At 40.5% G+C, this 20366-nt stretch overlaps 1 protein-coding gene across 1 annotated transcript in view; it reads right to left on the reverse strand.

Moving 5' to 3' along the window:
• MYO1B (myosin IB) overlaps positions 1 to 7737 on the reverse strand; it is a 168870-nt gene extending 161133 nt beyond the window's left edge. Inside the window, exon 1 of the mRNA XM_011355895.2 lies at positions 7451 to 7737. The gene's annotated coding sequence lies outside the window, so the exon portion shown is untranslated. The remainder of the gene's footprint in view (positions 1 to 7450) is intronic.
• Positions 7738 to 20366: the final 12629 nt, after the last annotated feature.

Here is a 20366-nt window from a genome sequence, read left to right on the forward strand (position 1 = left end):
TTAATAATTTAACTGTTATAGGTGTGCAGTGTTACTTAGAATATTTTGACTGTTTCAAATATTTTCTCTTTAAGTTACAAAACAATAAATGCTATTTTTATAAGTTCACAAGAGCAAGAGTATGGGGGAAATTGACAGAGACGATGAGAACAAAGCTGGGTTGTAAAAAATGTGTAGGTGCGATAGGGGCTTCCAGGTTAAAAGAAAGACCCAGCAGAACAAAGGGGTAAAAAAGCATGACATATATGACATATGTGAGAGTGAACTAAGTGTGGCTCACACAGAATACACACTCTCATAGTCAGTGATGGATCCAGAAATGGTTCAATGGAGTGACTCAGCAGTGTCACCTATATAATCTCCCCCAAAAGTGATCGAATGATCACTTAGGTTGGCACATCTCTCTTGCAGGGTCACAGTACACAGGCACAAACAAGAGGCCATAAGAAGTTTCCTTCAGCAAAGAAACTTATTTAAAATATTATTTAATCAACACCTACTTGGCCAAGGAACCCTTTTTTACATTAACATCTGCTAACTTTATGGGTATTTTTTCCCCAATCTATTAACTTTTTATGGTATAACCCATTCCAGAAAATGTTACATTTACCCAGAATAGAGGGTTAAGGATTTGAAAATAAAAGGCAACAATCAACCAAACACTGCAACTGACTGGATGGAGAAGCAGAAAATAGAAGTAGGCAATGCTTCTGAAATCCAAACTGAAGATGGTGACAGAAAAGCGATTAGCACAAAGAGTGAAGCCAAAAGAGGATCAGCTATTAGGTGATGGGAACTAGCCCGGATTTAGATGGGTTTAGGGAGACAGCGAGATATCCCCCTAGAAAGAAAACTAAGCAAGAAGTTAAAAGACTTGAGGTCAAGTTCCCAGATGGGTCCTCAGTTAGCTTTATGAGCCTGAGCAGATCTCAAATACAACAAAGCAGTTACAGCAGTGACCTTTAAGACTCTCAACTTTAACATTCTACTATTCCAAATATCAGGTATTTGAAATCCAAATATCAATATAATTGATTTCTACCGATACCGATAAAGTGTGAAATTAACAGAATATAGGCTAAAAAATAAACAATTCAAGAATCTGATTATATGAATTTAAATATACAGGTGAGAGGTTTTTAAGAGATTTTGCAATTGTGGATGTTTAAGAGATATCCCTGAAACCTATAAAGCTATCAAGTCTAAGTCTGGGGCCCTCCCCCAGTGTCACAGAATACTCAGTATTCTGCTTCTGCAGAAAGCAGATTCCTGAATCTGACCCAATGTGTCAGTTCATATTGAAGATTTCAGACAAGTGAAAACTTTTTCCTCAATGGCTCACCACATCAGGGGTAGATCAAAACTGTGCTCTACTTATTACAACTGTAAGCAAATTGCTAGAGGATTGAAAACTGGCATAAACTCAATGTTTACAAAATTTAAGCTTTTCCTAAAAGCATTTAGGCTGGACTCTAATGTGAATAAAATAGTGACAATCCTTTTGAAGAACTTTCTTTTGTGCGTATTTAAATTTATTTATTTATTTATTATTTTATTTTTTTTATTTTCTCCCTTCCCCCTCACCCCCTCCCTTGAAGAACTTTCAAAGAAAAAAATGATCAGCTAGGAGCAGAGCATATTTGCAATCTGACAACACTGTGAGTAGAGGTTCAGGGTCTAATAATACACACTTTAAAATGAAACAGCACTGAGGGAGGAGAGAGGTGTACACTGGAAAATATAAGTGGGGCCAGCAGGGATTTTGCAATTAAAAGTTTTGGGGGTTGGGTCTTTTGGTGTGGGTTTTTTGTTTTTTGGTTAAAATGTATGAAAAATGCTTTCACGAAACAGGTGAAAATGAGGAGGCAAACGATGAGCACACGCACTTTAACAAAGCCAATAATTTACAATCTGTTCCATTGTCCTTTCAATTTAGTTTCCTAAAATCTCTTTAAGGATATTGAATTATTTTCTTTTTTTTAACAAGTTTAAAAACTTGTACCATACAATTGTAAATTGTATTTTCATTTTAACACATCAAAATGAAGCCATCTGTGCAATTTCAAAGCATCTTGAGTACATGCAGGATCGGCTGGAAAGTCCTGGGAAGGCAGAGGCCTGGTCTCTTCTTGGCCTCTCTGAGCTATCAAGGAAAACCCAGGCAGCTGGTATTTTTAGGAGCTCAATTGTTGTTTATCCAACAAGCGAAGGAAGCATGTCAAATTTCACTCTTCTCCAGACCTCAATTTCTAAAACTGCCTATCTTGAAAGAATATAAATCCATACCAACTCTTTTCTTCTCTGCCTTATCCAGTCTTATTCCCTATGCCCCAGCTCTGCAATGACACTATCAGACCCTGAGCTCCAAACTGGATGCCCTGCAGCGTAATGTACTCAGGTGGACAGAAAACCAGAGATCAGACAAACCCCCTGAAAACTCCCATATGGCCATCTAATTCCTGCAGAGAAAGCTGTGACCAGTAAAGAGTAAGAAAGATCACCAGGCAGAGACTGGCTCCTCAAGTCTCTCACTAACAGGCTGAACCCTGTTTCACCAAGTCTCCCAGTGGGGAAGGGAAATGATACAGGATGGGGGCGCCAAGCACAAGACCCAGAAACAGAGAAATTGAAAAGCACTTCGACCAACTCTCCCAGCTCTGGACTAGCCAAGGACACCCACAGGAACCCTAACTCTGTGAAAAAGGAAGCCAGCCAGGAGGAAAAGAGATTGTCAGGGTGGGCTCTCCAATTCCTAAAAACTAATGCCTTAAAAGTGGCCCAAAGCCTCAAAGAACATTGTACCATGAGGCCATGTTTTATTTTGGAAAGCACACGATCTTGGGCTTGATCTCCACCAGCTCCGGGCAGGTTTCTCAATTCCCTCATCTACAGAAATCTCTCTATTGAAGGATAGTTGAGGATTAAGTGAAACAAAGCTATGGAAAGTACCCAGGATGTGGCCTGACACAATGCAAGTACCCGATACTTAATCGACAGTAGCATGAATGTCATATAAAATATGAATGACTCATTATTTGGGGACTTGGCATTTCCTGTCCACAATGCAAATATACCTGAAGTCTATGAACAGCCTTAGCAGGGCTGAATCTACAGCCATACTGAACCTAGCATGAAGATGGAATGCTGGCAGGTGTGGAAGGAAGAAGGCAGGAGGGCACCAAGGATTTGCCATTCGCCATGGCCAACCATGTTATTCAACACCTTCTCCCATGGAATGGCACTTTATACATCTTCAGGATCCAAAAAAGGATCTTCCGCTCTCTCCTTGGACAGTGACCAGGATGATACTCCCTAACATCGGAATCCGTCCACCCTTCAGAGATAGGCAGCATTCAGAGATCTGACCCCTTCCATACCATCAGAGGTTGGACACAATGCAGCTAAAGATGAGGAAGGCACTGTGTTCGGTTTCCTCCCACCCTCCTGCTTTTGTTTTTCAATTTTTGTCTCAGCAGCATGTGTTGTTGTGGGCCTTAGTCACCACAGCTATCACAGTTGTTTTCTTCATTTCACCAACATCCACACTCAGGGCATACCAATCTGCCCTGCTCAGTCTTCTGAGGCACAAAAAATGTCCTTGATTGCTGGTGATGCTGGTGAGCAGCCTTCATCCTTCTCAGCTGGGAAGCTGGAGGGGCTCTTTGTTAAATGTCCAGCAGACCACGCGTCTGCGCCCCTCTAAATATCCAATGGAGGGGACTTTAGTGATATGAGGAGACAAAAGTTACGGCACCCACACCACATCTTTGAAGACCCCAAATGGTGTCCTAGCCTGAAGTAATTAAACAAGTAGAGGTAAAACTTCCAGTCTTCAAAGTCTTATGTTAGAAACAAACAAAATAAATAAAAAACACCAATATTGACTTTGCCCAGGAGCATTCTGAGAAATCCATAAACAATTGATGATGTCATGGTTATAATCCATTCCACTCCTGCACTTGATGGTCATTCTTGGGTCAAAGTCAGAAACCTTGTGCCCAGCACCATCCAAGGATGGATACCACTTCCGTTCCTTTTTCACATTGACGCCTAAGCTCGTTCACTTCCCCTGTGGGGAAAGAATTGAGTACAGAAATCTTGTGGAATGTGTGTTCCCACAGAGCTCAGAAATTTGATGATCTCAGAGGATATCATAAAGAACGACCCTTGACACTTCCCTAAGGAAGAATGCCTTCTGTAAAAGGCGACTGCCAGGACAAAAAGCATATGCTGGGAAAATCTATGGCCTGCTGCTGCGTATGTTTCCAATTCTGATGCCCATTTCCTCTTTATAATCACATTCCTTCCCTCCTTATTCCTCTTCAAAAAAGATACAAGCAACGTCATGTTCTAATAAAGGCTGTAAGATAAAAAGAACTAAATGAATTTTGATAAATATAAAATGCTTGAATACTATGTAAGATCTACTTTATTCCACCACTTTTAAATGTTTCCCCCCCAAAAAAACTTTTTACATGTTGGCTGCCCAATTTTTTAAAAATAAAATTTCATTCACATAAAGCTTATTCACACAGGCCATTAACAGCACAAGGCTTTTTAAAGATATGGTTTGAAGAGTTGTGATGTCACTAGTCTAGCCTTCCAAACCCATCTTACAGTGGTTTTTGGAAGAATCAATTATGATAATATATGTGAAAGTGATTTAAAATCTGCAAAGGGCTAATCAAGTAGATAATTAAATGGCTGCCATTCCTATTATTAAAAGATATCACACCATATAGTGTATACTTAGAAGAATATGGACCTTGGAATCAGAGATGGGAATTCATATCTCACCTCCACCACTTACCAGTTATCAACACAAGCAGGGTGGAAGGAGGCAAGTTAATAAACTCTCTAAGTCTCAGTTTCAACTGTAAAATGAAAAGAAAATCCACGCTATCAAGTTGTGAGGATTCACAGAGTAATGTATATATAAAATGCTTTGTACACAGTAAACACTTACTGAATGATAGCAACAATGACTGTTAGGCCATTTAATTAAAATCCAAATGTCCAGCTATTGAAAACAATAGAAAGGAAGAGGAAGGAGAATCTCACCCAAAAGGAAGACAAATGCTAAACACATGGATCCTACACTCTGGGGATCCTTCTTAGCCAAACATTTCCCCACCCACAACTACTTCTCCACTGATGTCAGAAGCCCCTAGTTGCTTTGCATAACTACAGCAAAGCAAGGGAGAGGCAGCCTTTAACTCTAGGCTTGACAAAGTGATGATTCATCCCATCCCATGAAAGGTATGCAGCCTGAAGCCAGCCTCATCACACAATAGGGCATGCATCTGACAGCCTGCGGCCATAGACCAACTATTTTTTAAGAGGATACCGCATCCGTGTCTCTAATAGAAGTAACAGTCTTATGCTTCGCATTTTGTTAATGTATATTCCAATGAGTAGTTGGGAGGAATCAAATTATAATATATTTTACAAAACAATTCACAGCATAAGTGAAAAGTCCAAAATGGCAAGACAACAATAACCAAGAAGCTCCCCTCTGTTCGCAGCCCATGGCACAATGTTTCACCAACTTGCTGGTTGGACAATATCCCATTTCAACTTCACATCACAATAGCTCTTCAAGACAAGTCCCACTGCTTTTCAGCCCAGCCTGAAAATCTGACCACATCCACCATGAGAAAGACAAACCCTCAGCAGTAGCTTGTACAGTTCTTTTCCATTATCACTTAGTGGGCAAGGAAACATTTTTTCCCCCAGAGTAAGCTCCTAATTTGCCTTCTAAGTTTAAGAAGCTTTAAAACTTGGTTTATCCTAAAATGAATGGCCAATGGAGTGGTTTAATGTTGGATTCTCATGCTTGTCAAAGAGGCAGCACTGGGTCATTTTCCAGCCCCGCCTGCACCCAGACTACTATAACTGAATGTCTCCTAAACTGTCACCACAGTAATTCTAACCTTCAGTACAACTTTGGGATCCTTCCACTAGTGTCCCATAGGCACAAACCATGAATGCCTGGAAATGTCAGCCTCCTCCCAAAACAGTTTTGCTTGTAATACCCCATTCAAAAACACTCATCATTCAGTTCCCCAAGGCTCCCTCCGCAGGTCAGCCAATTCTCTTGGGTTTCTTGATTCCAATCTAGGAAAGGGTCATTTAACAAATGCCCAACATATTAAATTCTACCTCCCCCTAAAAAAATTCCCATTCACCATAATGGTAAGTGTTCTCTTTCTTATTCAAGATGACTGACCCGCGTCTGGGAAGTGAAAAGCACAAAGGCCCTGGCTCCTCAACTCAAAACCCAAGTTGGTGTGTGTGGTGTGTGTTCTGGGAAAGAGTGTAAAAGAGTTTTTCAATCCAGTGTTACATAATCTGATTCATTTATTTAGCAATGTCTAATTTTCTGGTGGTTTCCCCCCAAACATTCCTGGAAAATTGTTATACTATACTATATTACAATGGAGAAAATTATTTTATGTCTAGATCGATTCCATAAAATTTGCCTCCTACCCATTGGAGCCAGTAACCATGAGCTACACACAGGGATCCACAGGCACGCACATACACACTAATACCCTGATTTACACACACAAGTCATCTTCCACTGTAACTAACAAGATTTGACGTCAGCAAACCAACACTGCGCAGCGCCTAGAACTCAAGGAAGCACACAACTTGTTGCAGCAATAAACGTTCAGCCACAGCCTGAACAAAGCATTACAAATAAGCTCCAGAAACCCACAGGGCTCTTGGACAAAATGTGGTGTTTGTAAATCACTCCCTACCCGGCCCCAGCACCCTCCAGGACTCCCGTTCCTAATGTGGTTTCCATTCCAGCCCCGCCCCTCCCCTTCCCTCCGGGGGACCGTGAATCAATCCCGTCCCGGGCAGGAAACCAGACTCGCGACAGCCCCTCCGCTGCGGCGGAACAAAGGAGAGAAGCGAGCTGCACGCTCAGGAAGCCCCACCGGGTGCCGGGCCCTGTCCCCCGCCGCCGGGGCACGCCGCACCTGAACCCCACTCCCCATTGTTCTCCCTCCGCTTCCCATCCCGGAGGAGGCCACCCCGCGTCCTCCCACAGAACCAGGGGGCCAGGAAACAGCTGTGGGCCAGAGAGATGGACGTGTGGGTGAACACGCGAAAGATCTGGATTCCACTAAGCCCACGGGTACGAGTGCAATGGGGCAAAGTAAGAGCAACTTAGTTTCCAAGCCTCTTCCACCCGTCCCCGAAACAACTGCGGGGCTGCGACCACCCTGCGCGACCTCCGGCGTGGGCAGGTTTTCGCCGCAGCGCCGCCTCGCCCGGAGGACAAGGAGCCGCAGACCCTGCTGACCCGCGCCCCGCGAGGAGTGGCGGGGCCACGAGGACCCCAAGCACAAAGGCTCTGGGGGCGCGATTCACCGCCGCTCGCGGGCCGCGGCGGACCCAGCGGGAAGGACCGGGGAGAGGGGGAAAGCGCTCGCGCTACCTCGCCGGGCGCCACTCCGCCTCCGCGTCGTTTTCTCTCTGGCAGCGCTGCGGGACGCGGGCCCACCGCGTGGCTGCGGGGTTCCAGCGGCGGCTGCTCCGCAGGCGACTAGGCGGGCGCTGTCCCGCGGCTACCGGCCCTTCGCGCACCTCGCGCTCCGGCACCGCCTCCACTCGCCGCGGATCGAGCCCCAGTGCGCGCTCGTCTGCAGAGTGCTCGCCGGCTGCGGAGCGCTTGGCTGCGGCGGGAGGCGCCCGGCCACTCCCCTCTCCCGGGCAGGCGGAGAGTCCGGACGAGGGGCGGGGGCGGCGACCTCGCAGCCTGGGATTCGCCCCTCTGCTCTCCCGCAGCTCCCGGAGACACCGCCTCCCAATCGACTCACCTCCAGGCTCCCGGTGCCGGCTGCACAGCGCCCCCCGGTGAGCGCGGGCGGCAGCCTTCGCACCACGGGGCAATCCTAAATGGGACAGGAATGGAAAAGAGGAGAGACGTCTGTCCTATTCCCCATGGAAGGCAGGGTCCTATCTTTTAGGATTGACTAACATCAAACGAGAAGTAGAATAACTGGGGTGCGAGGGGGTGGGGGTGGGGATGCGTTGACAACTACTAGCCAGCCTGGTGGCAAATGCTGACAATGAGTGAGAGTGTTCTCAATTTTTCCTCCTCTTCTAGATGAAAAAGTTTAGATACCCAAGAATATCATAAAATATTAATTTGAACAAAAGAGAAAAAAAGTATCGAGTGGCAAGGTGTGTTTTTACTTAGAAAGTGTTTAATATCTGTTAACCCAGTTAATCTTCCATGCTAAATAGCCACTGGCCAGTTGTTACAGAAAATAAAAGATAGTTTAAAAGAAATTTCAAATACTCATATACATTTAAATATAGTATACTAACTGGCATTGGGTAATAATCAATGATGGAGTAGTAATCTGCACATTATTTAGGCGTGTTGGAGAAGCCAGCAACTCAGGACACCCAGCTCCTCACTCCTACCGACTTCTTGCCTCTTTATAGAATTTGGAACAAGCCACCTGACTCAGGTCCTGGTTTCCTCATCCCTGAGGAGGGAAGGGTGCTCCTACAAAGTTACTCATTGGGTGAATTGAGGATTACTTGACTAAGGTGTTAAAAGCAATGTAGGCACAGTAATTATTACTCATGGTTCTAACTACTTTATCCTATAATGAAATAAATTGCTATAAATGGGGCCGGGTTAAATGGACTGACCTATATCTGGAAACTGTCACTAAAAGGAGGTGAACCAAAGAATTCAGACCATGCATAGTAACTCATTCCCAGAGGCACAAGAACCACAGGCACTGGGATTTGTCAAATGCCACCAGTAGAGTTTGGAAAGGTGGCAGTTCCCCAGATTGTATCTGCTTGGAACTATACCATCATCCATGACACCAACAGGCATCAATTCAGATCTGCAGAAGGCAGGATAAAGGTCTAAGCTAAGACATATTGAGTACCAGGTACTCTTTGTTTTTGTTTTGTTCTGTTTTGTTTTCTTGTTTAATCTTTACAAAATCCTGGGAGGTAAGTTACTCCCATTGTTCTTATTTTACAGACCAAGAAAGCCAAGAACAGAGAGCTAATTAGTGACTATGTAGTTTAAAAACATGTCTACAACATGTCAACCAGTTCTTTAAAACTCTTCCCATTAAGGAGTGGAGTCTAATCGCCTTCCTCTTGAATATGCGCTGGACTTAGTGACTTGATTCTAATGAGTAGAATGGATCAGAACTGATGCTACATCGCTTCTGATTCTAGGTTGTAAAAGAAGCTACAGCTTTTACCTGGCTCTCCCTTAGGACACTCACCCTTGGACCCCAGCTGCCATGCCATGAGAAAGCTCAGGCCACATGGAAGTTCATGTATATGTGTTCTGGCTATTGGAGCCAGGTGAGGACCTAGCCTACAACCAGATGAACTGCCAGACATGTGACTTAGTAAGCCTTTGGGATGACTCCAGCCCAAATGACCACACTGCATGAGAGACCTAAAGAGAAAACCTATCCGAACCTAGTCAATGTCCAGAAAAAGGAGAGATAACATTAATAAATTGTCTTTGGGGTGGTGGTTTCGTAGCAATAGACACTGGGAACAGTGGCAGAGCTGGATTTGAAGCCAGGCAGTCTGACTCCATGGTCTCCACCACAATCAAGCACAATATATCAGACCTTGGTAACCTAACCTAGTGAACACCCTGGAGATCCCAGCCTCCACAACAGACAACCTATGATCCTGCTACCTGATGACGTGTTTTAGACTCACTTCTCCATTTTGCCCATCTGATGTTAGGTTCCTACTTATAGCAGTTTGGCAGTAAGAAAGCCTGTGACCTCTGCTATCCAGTCCAGCTTTTCAAAAATAGCAGAAATTCAAATGACAGGTTCACAAATACAAAATGTAAACAAATGGTTTGAAAGAGTTGGGGAATTCTATAACCTTTTGATCTTGGAAGAAAACCAAGTTTTAGTAAAAAGTAGGTCTGTAACAAATATATGCTGAGTAGGACTATTTAGAGAGCTGTTCTTAGGAAGGTTTTGCCTCTCCTGCCCCAAAAAAGAGATAGAGAACTTAGTTATGTTGGAACAATTCTGCCTCTAGAAGGCCTGAGCATAGTGGGAACACTTGAGGCTTCCTCCCTGTTTTTCAACAAGTTCAGAAAAGAAAATATTAGAAACTGTTGAACTCATCCTAATAAACACTGAGAAAATGAGCCATGAAGGTATCAGAAAGCCAAAAATGTTTCTAGAGCAAAGTTATGCTTCTCTTTTAAAAATACCATTAACCTAGTTTTCATAAATCTCAAAATCCAAACTTCTGAGGACATACCATGAGGTTTTTAAATACTTTTACCTTCCTGGTCATTCTTTTCCAAAGTTAATCAATCAACAACTTTTAAATTTAACAGAAGCAGATTACAGTTTTTCTAATAACTGTCGAGAATAGAAAATAAATCCACCAACTACTAAAGCATTTTTAACTTTCCCTCAGTCTGTTTGGAAGAAGTAGAATATAAGAAGAAGCAGAAAGACTATTATTAAGATGCTAGGGTGAAAAACATAAATTATCAAACTACAGGAGTAAAAGAATGTAAGAAGTGTGCTTTACCTCAATGAAAACATGCAATGATTTAGATTAAAACAAGGGAAATCCTGCCATCTTTGTGGAAAAAATATAGAAATGAAAGCATAGCTATGTGACTCCCAGGAAGAGGATTACCACTAAATGTCTAGGGTATTTTTTTTCCCCCCTTGAGCTCTTTTTTTAAAAAATTGAAAAGAATTCAACATTAGGAGAAAGACCACATGACTTGCTTCTGCCTCATTTTGGTGTAGCAAGCAAAATAGTGAACTGGAAGTCATAATTTTAGATTTTCTCACTGGCCCTGTCTGCAGCTTGCTTTAGAATTTTAGCCAGAAGGCTCATGTTCTCTGTCCTTAATACGTCATCTTGAATGTGTTAAAGGCCACCTAGTTCTAAAAAATCTAAGAGTCTTTGTTTTTACCTTTTTTTCTCTCCTCGGCTACCTACCCAAACCCTTAGTTTTCACCCATTTTACTTATCCTTTGAGACCAAACTCAGTTCTTACCTATTCCTGACCATTTTCTTGAATTAGATTCTGCTTTCTTTGCTTTGGTAACATCTTGATGCCACATCCTCTCAGAAATTTATTAATTTGCTACAGGTTATGAAACCTTTCTAGTTGTTCTTATAAATGTTTGGCCTCTCCAACTAGATGGTAGCTCTCTAGATTAAAGGAATAATTCAGTTTGAAAACACCAGGCCCATGTCAATAAGAGCAATGCTGGAGAGCTTGCTCTGTTCTAAAAAGCCTTCTAAATGCTTCATGTATGTTAATTCACTTGATGCTCACAACAACCTAATGAGGCAAGTTATTATTACTTTATTATCCCATTTTACAGATGATGAAAATGAGGCAGAGAAAAGTTAAGGTACTTACCTGAGATTACACAGTAATAACAATAGAGCCAGGTTGTGAATCTAGTCAGTCTAGCTTCAGGGCACAATCTCTTACCCTAAGGCTACATATAATATTCTCTCAAACATCTGCGAGCATTTAATCTGTGAGCTCTTTTTTTCTTTTGTTTCTGAAAACAAGTACAGTCATCCTTCAGGGTCCAAGGCGGATGGTTCCAGGACCCACCTCAGATAGCAAAATCCTCAGATACTCAAGTTCCTTAAATAAAATGGTGTAGAATTTGCATATAACACATGCACATCTCCCGTATACTTTAAATCATCTCCAGATTACTTATAATACCCAATACAATGAATGTAAATGCTATGGAAATAGTCGTTATACTGTATTATTTAGGGAATAGTGACAAGAATAAAAAGTCTTCACATATTTAGTACAGAGGCAACCATCATAGGCCTAATTATGCAGTACACATCAGTAACAACAGAACATGTTTTGTCCAAACGTTTTTAATCCGCGATTGGTTGAATCTGTGGATGCAGAACCTGCAGATAGAAGGTTGTGTTGTCTTATTTCTTTAGTATATATCTCTTAGTTTAGAATAGTGTTCCAGTTTTCTTAAATAGTCTCATGCAAAAGAAAATCTTTTTTATATACTTAAAAAGTGCTTTGGAAATAAATCATTAATGCTTAAAATATTATTTGAAATTCACATTAGATATTATATATTATAAAAATATGTAGATAAAAAGCAACTAGGAGAGTGGATCTTGAAAGTTTTCATCACAAGAGAATAATAATGAATTTTGTAACTATGTATGATGATGGATGTTAACTAGACTATCGTGGTGATCATTTTGCAGTGTATAAAATATCAGATCATTACGTTGTACACCTGAAACTAATACAAGGTATGTCAATTATTCCTCAATAAAAAAATAAAATAAATTTAAAAAAAATTAAAACTGTAGAGAAATGAAAATAAGAAAGAGGATAAAAAGACTCATGGAATTTCTCCCAGGCAGGAAAATTCACTAAAATATTTTGAAGATAAAAGAAGTGAATATGAAAAGCTCACAAACAGAGATTTTTATTGTTACTAGACTATATGAAAAACAAAAACAAATTTTCTTTATAAAAATATAAAAATATAACCATGTAATTGAGCACTAAAATTGAGCAGTGAAACTTAAGCGTAATTTTTTTCTCCGCAAAATGCATTTGTCTACAGCTCAGAACACTCCGATCCCTCAAATAAATTACAGAGTCTTTGCCAGGAAACTTAAATTGCCTTAATTTTTCCCCCAACATCTTATAATTTTGCATTTTGTCATTCCAACTAGTAAAATAATTGTCTTTTTATTTCTTCTCAAGCTGTAGCACGTTATGGCGAAACCTTGCTGTTAAACAATAAATCAAACTAAAAAATGATTAGATATTTTCCAATCTCTTTTAAAAAGCATTTTCATTTTTCTAATGATAACTGGGGAGCTTGTCATCTTGTTCCTGAGGAGACCAGAGAAGGACTATAAGGAAAAGCAAGTATTATAGCAAAGGGAAAAAAATATTGGCTGTCTATACCAAATGAAGAGCAATTGAACAAATGTATGAAGTAATATTCTGTTTCATTTCGGTCCCTAAAAACAAATGTCCATTTATCTGAATCTGGTATATACATTCATCTGCAGATATTAGCATGTGAAAATACTGATAAAGATAATTGTTTAACTTGAAAATATTTTAATTTATTAGCAACCAAGATAGCATATAATTCCAAATTGAAGGACTATTGACTAAATAAACCAAAACTTAACTTGGAAATATAAACTAAGCCTTAGTAGTAGGTTTGCTCATTATTTCAGCAGAATTCTCAATCCTGGCATTTTCTGTATAAGATGAGAGGTTCCATGAGAACAGGATTTTTCTCTCTTTACTCACTGTTGTATCCCCAGAGCCTAGAAACATACAAGGTACTCAATAAATATTGTTGGACTGATGAATAAATTTCATAAATTACTATTGTTTTAGTTAAATTGAACTGGCCTATAATCACAGTCATCATTTCCATATGTATCTTAGAGCAATTTCAAAGACTTTGCACAGCAAAGTAGAGCAAAAGTGGTCCTTACTGATAGGTTCACAGTGATGATCTACTTTGCCTCTGAATAAAACTGGAAAAACTTTAAAGAGAGCAGCACCAAGGCACAGCTCACCTAGCACAGAGGAAGAAGCAGACCATGTGAGCCAGAGGATTGAAAAGCAACCAAACTCCCAAAGCAAGCATGACAGCTATTGAAGAGATGCAATCTCCTTTCCCATCAGATACACCACAATGTGAGTGTTTCTCCTGAAATCCGTCCATGTCAATATGGCTAAGAGAAGGAAAGAGATGTTTATATCTTAGACTATCTGGGGACCTCTTGCCAGACCCCAACCTCACCTGCCCCAATCATCCTCCCAGCAAATGGGTGCTTTACAACATCTCACTCAATCTTGAGTCAGACCTGGGATGACCATGACATAGATTAGGGGCCTAAGTTTTCCCCTCAGGACCACTGGGTCTATAAATTGCTTCAAAAATTCCTACTGTCCTGAATTTTCCTCAAAACTCCTGTTTACTCCCTGAAGGGTCCTGCAGAGTCCTGCAAGCTTCTACAAGTCCACAGTTCCATTAAATTGGAAAGTATGTTTTATAACTTTTCAGTTTTCTTTATGAATTTTTATCAGCCTAAAGCAGTTATCACCACCAAGATTTAGCCCAGACATAGGAAAAAGAATTTATTTCCTGGCACATGAGCTCTTTCATGTCTGAATGCTTTTGGTCCCACTGGGTGATTTTGATTGGTGTTGTAATTGCTCTAGATTATTAGCCAGAGAAGAGGCTCGACTTTGGGGACTCCATCCATTCTAATGCCTATAGTCAGGCACCACCACCCCAGAGCCAAACAGTGAAGTAGACGAAACTTGAACTATATCAAGAGGTATTTATTTAGTGTCTACTCTGTTCCGGCCCCTTCACTAGGATGGGATAGTGAGAAAGCTAGTCAAGCTTTGTGATTTTCCAGAATGTGGGGTCTAGTTTCAGGTCTTCAGCACCTTCTTCCTGTGGATATAATTCCCTTTCCTTTATAATGTCCTCCAAGTACCTTAGACAATGAGGGCCCTGCTTCTACTCCCGGATGTCTCCAGGCCTCACCATCCCACCCAGCCTTTCATCTGCTCCCCTAGCCATTTTTAGATCCATGATGTATATGCAACATGGGTTCAAGTGCTACGGTGCAGTCCAGAATTTCAACTCTGAGTAAAAAATTAGAAAGCTGCCTTTATTTTCTTCCATTTCAAACATTTAAATACCAAATTTCAAATATTCAAAAATTTAATGGCTAAAAGACACTCACTGGCATTTTCTAGTCGACAATGTTCGATGTTAAAGAAACTATTTGAGTCGTCTTTTAAACTTTGGTCCCTTATGGAATTTGGGATTTCAAGTTATATTTATGTCTTTTTCATACAAATAGTGTTCAAGTTTTTGTAATAACAAATGTATTTTTATAATCGAGAAAAAATAATAAAGCTATTTTTATCTTCAGCAAAACATGTAGCATGTAAAATTTTTTTGGTTCTTCTGAATGGGTCAGTGAAAAAATAAATGTTACTTGCATACTTTTTCTAATACCTTTCCATCAGAACATTTCAGTACTTGGTGATTTTTTTCCATCAGGATGTTAGAAACTAGCAAATCTGAAAACCAGCTCCTGCTGAGTGAGGTTTGTGCTAAGGACCCACAGAGAGCATTCGCTTTGAATGCAAGGTTCATGGATTTCTTTATCATGAATTCTCTAATGGAAGAAGATCTTCTTTCCATTTTATGAAGTCTTGGGCCCACAGATAGTGAGCAGTGTGTTGGAGGCTTGAGCAATGAGTAGGAGTGCTTGAGGAAGTCCTTCTAACTCCAATCTGGTGGTTGGCTATGATGGCCATCTCAAAGATGAATTACTGCTATGAAGATACAATCTGCCAAAGGCAATGCATCCATGATTCTTGGGCTAATAACAGCTTTGGCTTAATGCAAAAGAGAAAATAAGCTCACGATTTTTAGGTAGAGCTGATAGAGATGGGGCATGGGAACCTGTGTCTGTTAAAGCCCTCGAAAATGGCCGGCCCACTACATACATTTGAAAATTATATGTGGAATCTTCAAATTCACAGCAGGCTATTTCCTAGGCTACTTGCTATTGCAGACACCATAGTTCTACCTAGTTTCCATTCAGTAATAGTTCATCCATGACTCCTTGCTTGTGATATTAACCCTAGAATTTAAAGATTGTAACACCCAGCCCCTACCACTGAGCTAAGGGTAGCCAGGTGAAGTCTATATTAGTAACCCCAGTGGGTGATAGGACATATCAATGTCCTGAGCAATGGGTGATGTTTTATACTATACTATAAATATGTTATAGTATTTGTAAGTAAAGTTAGAAAAAAATATGCTTGGTAGGTAGAAATATTTAGAAAATGATCAGAATTTTGAGGTAATAAGGTTAATTCTTACGTTTATTGAAAAAGGAACTTGGGTCTTAAAAGCTCTCTCCCACCAGTCAAGTTTTGGAAAGCTTAGTAGATGGTTTCTGTTTACTTTCTCATCTCTCTTTCATACCTCAACCCTTTGCTGCTATGACAGCATTAAAACTGATCTTGCCAATGTCCTCAGTGATATCACAGTTGTCACATCTTAAAGGCAGTTTTAGGTCTTGGATCAACTTGACTCCTTTACCACATGACACCCTGCTACCTTCTCGAACCACTCTGTTGACTGCTGTTTGCTGCCCTCTCTTGTTTTCCTCTTAATGCTCTTGCTGCTTTTGCTTAACATTATTTAACATTTCTTTGTCTCTATTCTTCCCCCTTAAATGTTGATGTTCCCTTAGGTTCTGCCATCAACCCTTTCTTCTCTTTAATTTCACCCACACCCAAGGCTTCAACTACTGATGACTCCCAAATTTGTATATTTTAAGCTCAAGTTCCATGTATTCAAATATCTACTGAACATCTACCTTAAACTCAATATATGCAGAACAGAAACTCACTGGTACCTCAGACACAATATGAAAAGAGAAATAATCATCTCCACCCAATCCCAACCCCATTCTTTGTCCTTTATTCTTATCATGGTGAATGGCACCACTATCAATCCCATTGCCTAAGCCAGAAGTAAACATCATTCTAGACTACTCTCCTTATCATCTTCTGAATTCCATCCCTCTGAGGGATCTGTTGTCATTCTACCTCCTAGCTGCCTTAAGTATGCATGCTCTTTTCTCCATAGTCATTGCCCCCACCTTCCTATCCTAAAGCCTTAATCTTCAAGATATTCCATTGCTAGCATGGCATAGGTGTGACTCGTGCTCCCTTTCATCCCCCACCACGCCCCCATCCAGGCCTTTTGCACTGTCATTTCAGTTCCTGATCTCTCAGGACTCTACCTTTGCCTTTGCACCTGCTGTCTTTGCTACCTGAGATGCCTCTTCTTCCGTTTTCCCATGGCCAACATATTCTCATTCTGGAAAACATCACCTCTTCTGAGAAGGTCTCCTGATTTTTCAAAACAAGAAAAGAACGCTTCTTCAGTTCTCTGAAAATACTCTGCTCCTCTGTCATGGAATATATTACACCATGCTCATTTATTTCCTTATTCCTGTGTTTAACATAGATGCTGGAATATAGTAGGAACTCAATAATGCTTATTGCATGCATACATGAATGAATGAATAAATGAATACAAACTGTTTCCAACATCTTCTTTCATGGGCCTGCATAGCTCTTATCACTCAATTGGAAAGACTACCCCTTTCCTCTTACAGCAAGCCTCAAGAATTTTGGTGTGATAGTCTCTTCTAATAAGTTCAAATATAATAAATAGGAACAAATATTCAAAAGAAAGCCAATTTTTTATTTTAATCAGTCTTGGAACTGACATTTCCTATACTTCTGGTATACACTCTCATACCCTGATGCTAAGGAATTCTCATATCTATAAAAACGAATACACTAGACTGACCCCACTCAGCTTATCACTAATGTTCAATAATGGTTTCTATCGCTACTCCAGAGCCAGTATATATGTTTATTCTAGTCTTCCTGCCCAAGTCAATTCATAAATATTTTTAATCTATGAACCTTTAAACTTAAAAAGATTTATTGGGCCACTTTAAATATCTATTTCTTGCTTATATGGGATTGAAAGATCACAATGGCTCAGGACCGATTGCATTTCATCTTTTCAGTATTTATTTCGCAGCTGAGCACTTTTCAGAATTATGAACATGAGTCCAGTCCCTGACAAACCATAGCAAAGGCCAAAAAATGAGCAAAACTATACACCCTGGAACCCACGGGGGACAGCAAGGACTGAATAGGCAGCATCTGCTGTGACTTATTACAGGACACATGCTACACTAGGCCCCAAATCAGTCCCCAAACGGAAGTATTTTGTCATGGGTCTTTCACCACAGGAAAGCAACATACACATATATTCGACAGTAACACTCCATAAATTTCTGTCCCACAGAACTTTATCTCATGTGGTGCCAATAAGAAAGCGAGATATCTCAAAACAGCAGGAGGAAATTACTATTTTATGTACAGAAACATTTATCGCTATAGAGAAATCTTTTAACAAAAGAAGACATGGAACTATCTGCCTTAGGATAAGTTCACAATAAAGAAGAATCTCTCCAAATAGTGTCTGACAGATTTGAAGTTAAATTTATCATCTAAAAGAAAGTGAGTGGAAAGAAAATAAGTTATTTATAAAACTATAGTTACATACGTAGACAATACCCAGGACATTCTGAGTATGGATGGAAGAGTAATATATGACCAAGGACCATGTGGTGGGGGCAGGAGGAGGAATTTTTAATCTGGAATCAACAAGCCTGCTGAGATTTATGTCAAAGTATGTATGTGTGTGTGTGTGTGTGAGCACACACACATGGAAGTACATATGCTCACTCACAATCACGGTCCATACGCATAGTTCTTTGGGAAGAGGATTCTGACCATTCCTAGTATTCTCCCAAAAAGGCCTTTGATTCACAAAGTGTTACAAACCACTGCTCTATAGCAAATGTTTCCCAAATTCATAAACAAAGATATACTGCTGTCAGGTGATATTCAGGATTATTGAACACAGTGATGATCTAAACCACTCGACTGGAGCCCTGAGGCAGTGGTGCAAAGCAGATAAGATTTTTCATTTCAGATGGAAATGAGAGAGAAAGTCACTCACGAATCTCACAGAACATTTTGCTATAACGTCTGTGTTAGTAAGGTAAGGGCAGAAAATCCACTCCGTGTTTAGGAGACTGCAAGCAGCAGGGTAACCTGGGTACGTAGAGGAAAAGATGCTCCATCTGTTTCTCCAGTGCCCCTCTCATGTGCACCCTAAATCTTGACATTGGTTTTTGATAGCTGTCGACGTAAGAAACATCCAAACTTGTAGAGAATTTTTATAAAATATATTTGAGCCAAACAGTAGATATGCCTGGAAGCAAGATCTCAACAGAGTGAGATAAATGCTCCCAAGGAATGACAGTTTGCCGCTTCTTTTATGCATTTGGAATTAAGGAGAGAATGCAAGGAAGATTACATGAAGGTGGGAGAAAACAAGGTGGGGATTGGGTAATGATGGGATAGTTAATAAGATTCTGTGCTCTCTTGAGTGTGGTCAGGTTTTAGCAGGAGGGGTCTGAAAAGAGGCATTTCAAAAGTGTTTTAACCTAGATGCACACATACAATGAACAGGGCTTCTTAAGGCAAAATAAACATATAACTAAAGAAGTTATACACCTGGGACGTGACTACCTACCATGACCTGCCCAGTTAGAAATTTATAATCAGATCACCCTGTGAGATTACTTTCCTTAGAAAGCAATTAGGCAAATGATCAGCACATTCCTCTTTACGAAGACGATATTGAGATGAATCTGAAAAGGAAAACAACACAGCTACAGAATTTTTCATTGATATAGGATGAAGAAGAAAGGTCAAAGGAAGAAAGCTAGGAAAGAAAAAGGGTGTGGCAAGATTGGACGTCAAGCAGAGATAGAAGAGAAGGGGAGGGATGCCTTTCCAAGTTCGCTAGAGCAGCTGCTAAGATCAGAGGCTCTATTTATATTCACTATACAGTGTGGTAGCTAGATCAGGCCAACAGAAGAATTAGCACTGCCAGCAACCTTAAAAACCAGTAGAGTACTAAAATCCATACTTTGATGTTATTGGAGTTGGTTTAGATTTAATACATAATTGATTGAAATGAATATGATTTAATTCTTTCCTGTTAAAATGGAATTTAAATATATTTCAAGAGACTAATGAAGGGATTTCAGAAAGCCAGACCACTACAGGTCCTTGTGTGGAGCACAAAGGCAACAAGAACTGAAAACAAACAAAGCAGCAGAAAAAATGTGTGTAGGGGGAGAGGGTGTGGGAGAAGAGAGCCCAAGGGATTTCTTTAGTAATATTTGTTTATGGCTGTTTCAAATTAAGGAACTAATTTTGGATTGGGGAATAAATAAAGAAGTTCCTTGAGAAACAGAAGACTATTGCTAAGAACAGAGCTCTGCCTGCAGTTAAGTGGGGGAAAAAAGTCTATACACGCTTATACCTGGCTTGTTTGTTTTGTAGTGTTAATGTGTTTATGAAAAGAATCCAATTCACACTATTTTTCTCAATGTTTCTTGTTTGTCTGCTTATGCAGATAAAGAACCAGCATCTCCTTGATGAGACAATCTTTTTAGAATAGGCAAGAGAGACACCCCTGGAATTGTATTAACTCTTTCGGGCGCCATTCAGTAGCAATTCAAGGCTGGGAGCAGTATTCCTGCATTCAGTGGACTCCACTTCATGGGCTGGACTCTGTGATTTTCATCAGATGAGCAAAGATATCTTAGCCCAACAA

Source organism: Pteropus vampyrus, unplaced genomic scaffold, assembly GCF_000151845.1.
Source record: "Pteropus vampyrus isolate Shadow unplaced genomic scaffold, Pvam_2.0 Scaffold2, whole genome shotgun sequence".
Taxonomy (NCBI): domain Eukaryota; kingdom Metazoa; phylum Chordata; class Mammalia; order Chiroptera; family Pteropodidae; genus Pteropus; species Pteropus vampyrus.